Raw genomic sequence first — 7357 nt, 5'->3', positions numbered from 1 at the left:
TTCTCTTTATTGTAACAGCACATGTCCACAGTAGAAATTAAGGGAGAAAAATAATAGAGAATAAAAACAGAATCTCCTCTAATCACCCCCTACTCAGAAGGAGCTTTGGTTACTAAGCTATATTACAGTTATCACATTATACTAATAAAAATTGTGTCTATACGTGTGTATTATAGGGCTGCAATGAACACTTTCATAGCCAAATCTTTTGTGTGTAGCCAGGAATATCTTTTTGTTTTTATTTTTATTAGTTTTTCTTATTTTCTTTTCCCTTTTTTAAAAAAATATAATTTTTTTAAATGAAACACTTCACAAATTTGCATGTTATCCTTGTGCAAGGAGCATGTTAATCTTCTCTGTATCATTCCAATTTTAGTATATGTGTTAACGGCGGAAGGTGTACAGATTCTTGGCATGTTGAATAAAGAATTGGACAAAACACACAAAGAAAGAAGTTTTATTGAAAATGAAAGTACTCCATGGTGTGGCAGCAGGCCTGAGCATAGGAGCTAAAAGGTCCTGTTACAGTATTTTGGGGAGTTGAAATACCCCCAGAGGATTCCATTGGTTACTTGGGGTATGACCTATGTAAATGGAAAGGACAAAATAAAGTTACAAAGTCATTTACTTGGCTCTGTTCCCAATGGAGAGGATATTTCCTGTCATAGCTAAAGTGTGAATTAGCCTTATGTTCCCCGCCTCCAGACCCTATTTTCCTGCTTCATCTCCCCACTGAGAGATGTGATCCCCATAAATTTTTATCCAAAACAATGGCCTCCCAGAATTTTTTTTTTTAATTCTCCCTTTTTTTGGTCAGGTTCTCACTTAGGTGAGAGTGTGACCAAAACTTAGGGCCTTAGCACCACTCTCAGTTACCATCATTTTGGGTTTCAGATTTCAGCATGTCATTCATAGGTTACGGTGTCCTCATGGTTGCACATTTCTTTCAGCTCTTGTTGTTCAAATTGGAGAGAGACTATATGACATTCTAGAAATGGCTGCATGCAAGCATTTAAAAATCTTTGAGAGAATACAGTGCAGCAGGGAAACTATGACTATGACTATTGGGAGGATAATACCAAGAGTTTGGAGTATGCTCCTTATCCAGGGTCCCCATAAACCAAACCTCCTAAAATTAAATAGATCAAAGAATGAGCTAGGTAAAGAATTTACTCACTTGACTAAGCAATTTCTTCATCAATCCCCTACCACTGAATTTCTATAATCTTCATTTGATGTATTTCCCCATAGGCCAAAATTGCCAGCAGCTGTACAGGTACTTTTCTGTTTAGCTAATTCTATTATTTAACATAACTTTCACAAGAGAATTTAAAAGTCTGTTGTGTAACTGTAGCCTTTACAGCAGAATTTGTTATGGAACCTATCATGAGGGATACATTTCTAATCATTGCTTCTTTTATTTTAAACTGTGGAAAAAGGACCTAACAAATGATGCCCTTTTAGAAGAGTGAAGGCCTTCTGGCAATGTTCTCTTTAACCCATGATGTGGGTTAAAAGGAGTGAACCAATGTTTTCTTTTTGACTGATTATGAGGCAACACATGTACCATTAAAGTTTCTTACTTGCATTCAGCCTTTGTCTTTCATCTATCAAAGTATAAGGTTATCCATGTGTAAGACTGGCTACAAACTCCTTCACAAATAAAAGTATACCCATAAGTGCACATAACAGACCCCTTTCCCACTTCTATGTTCATAGAGAAATATGCAAGAAAAAAATATTAAAAGATAAGCATTTCATGATAATAGAAATCTTAATCTGTGAACTTGGGAAAAGCTGTTCACATCAAGGATGCCATGCTCTTCTTGGGAGAAATTTCCCTGGTTAGCTTTACCTCCAGGGTTTATCTTTTTTGTTTTTCTTTTTTTTTTTGAGACAGAGTCTCGCTGTCGCGCAGACTGGAGTGCAGTGGCACGATCTCGGCTCACTGCAGGCTCCGCCCCCCCGAGGCAGGGCCAGGTGTGGTGGCTCACGCCTGTATCCCAGCACTTTGGGAGGCCGAGATGGGCAGATTACGAGGTCAGGAGTTCAAGAGCATCCTGACCAACTGGTGAAACCCTGTCTGTACTAAAAATACAAAAATGAGCTGGGCATGGTGGTGTGTGCCTGTACTCCCAGCTACTCAGGAGGCTGAGGCAGCAGAATGGCTTGAATCTGGGAGGCAGAGGTTGCAGTGAGCCGAGATGGCACCACTGCACTCCAGCTTGGGCAACACAGTGAGACTCCATCTCAAAAAAAAAAAAAAAAAAAAAAAAGTTGACAAATAATAAAACAGCCTCCAGAATTCATAGTACAATATAAAATCATCTAACATATATGTAGTTGGAGTCCCAGAAGAAAGCGAGTAATAATAAAGCAGGAAAACTATTTGAAATAATAATAGCCAAAAACGTTCCAAATGACATTAGATAGCTTTGGGGTTGTAAGCTGCTCCTAGAACAGAAGAGATGCTCCAGATCACACATTTGGAAAACCTAAGCTCTTAGATTTTTCAAGAAGTCAGAAAGTGAAGAAAAGGGGATAGGGTGGGGGTACCAACAATTGCTGATTTTAAGGGGATTCTATATACAAAATCAAAGTAAGAGCCCTTAAGCCGACTGAGGTGCCACAGCCTCCATAAGCCTGAATTGGATGAATGACCCAGCAGCTACTGAGTACCTACTCTGAGCTGCGTGTTTGATGTGCATTAACTCACTGAATCATCAGGAAAACCCTGTGACATAGGTATTATTTGAGGCTAAGAGCAGCTCAGTAACTTGTCCAAAGTTGCACATCTGACAAAGGGTAGAGATTAGATTCAACCTCAGGGCTAATTTCGAAATCAATTCTCCTAACAGCTCTGCTATCCTGCCTTTCTAGGTTGCTCACTCATCAATGTCTCTTCCCCTTCAAGGAAGTACTGGATTTCCCTCCTATACAAATGTAGGGAGTGACATGACTCACAGCCCAGGACTCGTATGTTGTGAGGGAAGGGGATTCATTTTGCCTGTACATCCCACAGTGCATAGAGCCACGTGGGACTTCCAAAGGCTGTTGGAACTAAAAAGCCCATGTTGGTGAAATATCGTCCTGTAGAGTCTGCATTTCCAAAGGTTCTTGGGTCTTGAACTAACTAAAAATTTAGAGTTCAAGAGAAGAATCTAAACCAAAATAACCAGCTAAATACACTCTGTCTTGGACACTGGAAGTATGCTGACTTCTGCCCAGGACAATCACATCATGTCAAGACAGAAAGCCATATTACAAAAACACCTGCATTTGAGGAAAGACACACAGACTATACCGCACACAGACATACAGATGCCCAAGTGCAGTGAATAAGCAGATGTCCAAGAGGGAGTGAACAGTTCAGATCAATTCAACGATAATTTGTTGAACATCTGCTATATTTCAGGCACTCTTCTATTGGTTTATCCTGCCAGGCAGCAGTGCTAGACATCAAGAACTGTGGCAGATAAGAGGCAACACAGTGTGATAAGTAAAATGAGTGACACATATAGAAGATTCTAAGACAGTGGAGAAGGGAATTATTCACTCATTCTTTCTTTCATTCCATCAACACTTCCTGAACACACACTATGTGCTGCGATGGGCTAAAACCCAGACTAATAAAAAATTTCTGGCAGAGGAGAAAAGAGAGACATTTGAGGTAGAGGGAACCACAGACATGTATAGATGCCCGAAAGATCATGACATGTTTGAAGATCTCTGAAACATTCCAAATTGTGGAGAATAAAGTTGGAGGGGGAAAGCAGCAGCTGCAGCTGAAGTATGCAATCACTTCTGTGAATTGAGAACAATCATTCATAATATGCATAGGATGCAATACTTTGCACTATGTGCAGGAAACAGCATAAGTAGACTTTGCGGCAGTCCAAACACAGATATTGTTTTTATATATTATGTACTTGATAAAAGTCTTTTTTGTTTTAAACAGGGTCTTGCTCAGCCTTCCAAGCTGTAGTGCAGTGGCACATTCATATCTCATTGTAGCCTCAAACTTCTAAGCTCAAGTGATACTCCTGCGTCTGCCTCCTGGATAGCTGAGACTATGGGCACACACCATCATGCCCAGTGGTGCTTGATAAACTTCATAAACTGCAAGTAGCGTTTATATGCTCATACCCATGGGAGTGCCCAGTCTCTCTGGCCTCATACAGATATCTGTGGTGACCCTCTGAAGAGGGTGAAAAGTCAAGGGAGTTAGGAAATCACCTTTCTCTCAGGCTGGAAGATCCAGAGTTGGTGGTGGCTCTTTCCCACCCAGTAGTCCACTGTGGGACAGGACAGATACTCATCCTATACAATGGGGCTACCTCTCCTTATCCTAACTTTCTACCTTCTTTGGACTCCACTGGGACAGGGTTTAGATCACCGTCTTTCTGAAAGATTCATGTATGACCCAAAGCAGTAGAGAGCTGGAGGCAGAAACAGGAATTGTACCTTTTTTAAAAAGTTAATGTCCTTTCTTATGTCTCAGAAGGGAAACAGTTCTCCAGATTTGGGGCCTTTGAGAAAGTATCTCCACAAAGGCTTGCTTCCTGCCTATTTCTCTGTCTCTTTATCCTCCTGTCTTCTCCTCTGTTTGGATGTCATTCCTCTCCATCTCCCTCTCCCTTTCTATCTCTGCCCACCGTCCCTGCCAGGATAGAAAGCCCTAGACCCAGTCACCTCTTCAGTCTATAATATTCTGCTGCCTCTGGCTTTACCTGGAGGTCAGTGAGGCTTCCTCTGATCCCCCTTTCATAGGTACACTCATCTCTGGTGGAAGGGACAGTGGGGACACCGGGGGTACTTCACCTCCAGAAGAGCCTGCCTCCAGGTTTCCTTCAGAAATTCCTTAGACACAATCAAATTTATCTGTGAGAAAAGCAATTTCTTCCAAAGATTGCTTGTCTAGTCTATATAGGGGGTGTGTTCTCTTATTGGTATAGCTTTAACTCTACTTCTTTTGAATTAATAACAGTAGACTTTTTTTCTGACCCTGTTTTCATTAAGGTTTTTCCCAATAACTGAAAAATCACTCTGCCTGTGTCACCTGGCACCAGGTTCAAGTAGTTTCTTCCTCATTGCTAGATTTATTCCATTCTAAGAGGGGTGTGTGTGTGTGTATGTGTGTTGGGCTGGGGTAGGTTGAGATGGTCAGTTTATTCTACCAGGTACGTAAATATTTAATTGAAATTTGGGGAAAAATTATATTTTAAAAATCTCCATTAAGAGCAGGAAATTCAGATAGAGGTTTGTACTGTCAATAGGGATTTGGTAAAGCACTTAGTACAATGAAACACACATCCAGTACCTGCTACTGTTAATATTCTTACAAATGTACATATTTTTGGGGGGAATGCAAATTCGTTCAACCATTGTGGAAGACAGTGTGGCAATTCCTCAAAGACCTAGAACCAGAAATACCATTTGACCTAGCAATCCCATTACTGGGTATATACCCAAAGGAATATAAATCATTCTATTATGAAGATATATGCACGCGTATGTTCATTCCAGCACTATTCACAATAGCAAAGACATGGAATCAGTGCAAATGCCCATCATTGACAGACTGGATAAAGAAAATGTGGTACACATACACCATGGAATACTATACAGCCCAAGGAATGAGGTCGTGTCCTTTGCAGGGACGTGGACGAACCTGAAAGCAATTAGCTTCAGCAAACTAACACAGGAACAGAAAACCAAACAGCACAGGTTCTCACTCATCGCTGAACGATGACAGCACAGGGAGAGGAACAACACATACTAGGGCCTGTCAGGGGGGTGGGGGGAGGGAGAACATGAGGATAAATAGCTAATGCACGCTGGGCTTATTATCTAGGTGATGGGTTGATAGGTTCTGCAAACCACCATGGCACACGTTTGCCTATGTAACCTGTGCATCCTGCACATGTATCCTGGAACTTAAAATTTAGAAAATAATAACAAATGTACATCTTTCCCAGGGGATCTTAGGGATGCACTAGTCTAGGTAGAATGTGCCTCCTCTCCACCTCACTGGTATCTGTAACTCCTTCTAGGGAAGGGAGATTGGAGTCAATTACCTTTCAGTATGGCCCCAAACCTTAGATTCTAACAGGGGACATAGTTCCAGCTTTTTCTTTTGTATCTGGTCCAAGACTTTAATGTTTTCTTCTTTCTCCCAAATTACCTGGTAAATGCAGCATCTTTTGAAGTACTAAAACTAAAGGAGGAGTGACACCCTGTTCGTGACATTCTTATGCTTCTGAATGAACTAATTATTTGCTTCTGCTATCACCCAAATAGCCCCATTCTCTGAGTCAATCCTACAGGTCCTTATAATGGTAAGTAGAAACACACAAGAGTACATTACTCAGAGATGCCCTTTGCCAGAATGAAATAACTGGAAAAAAAACCTAGAACTACTTCTTTAGATCACTATTCTTCCTGAATCATCACATACTGGATTTTTTTTTTTTCCACATATTGGATCTTAACTTATTTTTTAAAGAGAGGGAGTTTTACCTGATCCACCAATCCCACTTTGGAAGATTTGATAGAAAAAAAATGACTTGCATAATGGTGTATAAAAATGTTTATTGTAATCAATGGCAGTCTTTTTTATATTATAAATTAATTTGTATATTTTGCAATAATAGTATAAGGAACTCTGTATATCTTTTACACAGGTTCACTGGTTGCTTACATTTTCTATTTTCTGCATTTGCTATACATACCTGTCTGTCTCTCTCTACACACACATTTGTTTCTATTTCTGTTACTATTTCTATTTCTAGCTCTAACTCTAGTTATGGCTTTTATCTCCTAAGTCGTTTGAGAGTAAGTTTGGAGACACTATGCCCCTTACTAAATATTCAGTGTATATTTTACTTTAAAAAATATATATATATCCTCTTATATAACTACACTGTGATTATCAAGACCAGGAAATTTAACATTGATGCAGTATCATTAGCTAATCCACATTCCATATTCTCTCTTCATCCATTGCCTTATAATATCTTTTCTAACCATTTGTTTTTTCCAGCCCAAGATCTAATCCCGTATCACATTACTTGTCATGTTTTGCTAGTCCCCTTTAGCCTGGAACAGTTTCTCAGTCATTCTTTCTGTTTCTGACCTTGATATTTATGAAGATTAAAAGCCAGTTATTTTGTAAAATGTCCCCCCACGTTGAATTTGGCTGTTTCCTTGTGATTAGATTCAGATTATGCATTTTTGGCAGGAAAACTAAAGAAGTAATTGCTGTCCTTCTCCATACATCACATCAGGAGGTACATTATGTTAGTTTCTTCATTTTTAGTAATGTTAACTTTGATTAGTTAAGAGATGATCTTTTTCT

General features: G+C 39.7%; 1 non-coding gene across 1 annotated transcript; it reads right to left on the bottom strand.

Moving 5' to 3' along the window:
- Positions 1-293: 293 nt before the first annotated feature.
- Positions 294-403, bottom strand: LOC116459577 (U6 spliceosomal RNA). Its single transcript, XR_004245616.1, has one exon. It is a non-coding gene; the product is annotated as a U6 spliceosomal RNA (small nuclear RNA).
- Between the last annotated feature and the right edge of the window lie 6954 nt (positions 404-7357).

This window comes from Hylobates moloch, unplaced genomic scaffold, assembly GCF_009828535.3.
Source record: "Hylobates moloch isolate HMO894 unplaced genomic scaffold, HMol_V3 SCAFFOLD_19, whole genome shotgun sequence".
Classification (NCBI taxonomy): domain Eukaryota; kingdom Metazoa; phylum Chordata; class Mammalia; order Primates; family Hylobatidae; genus Hylobates; species Hylobates moloch.
This window is presented reverse-complemented; position numbering and strand designations above follow the sequence as displayed.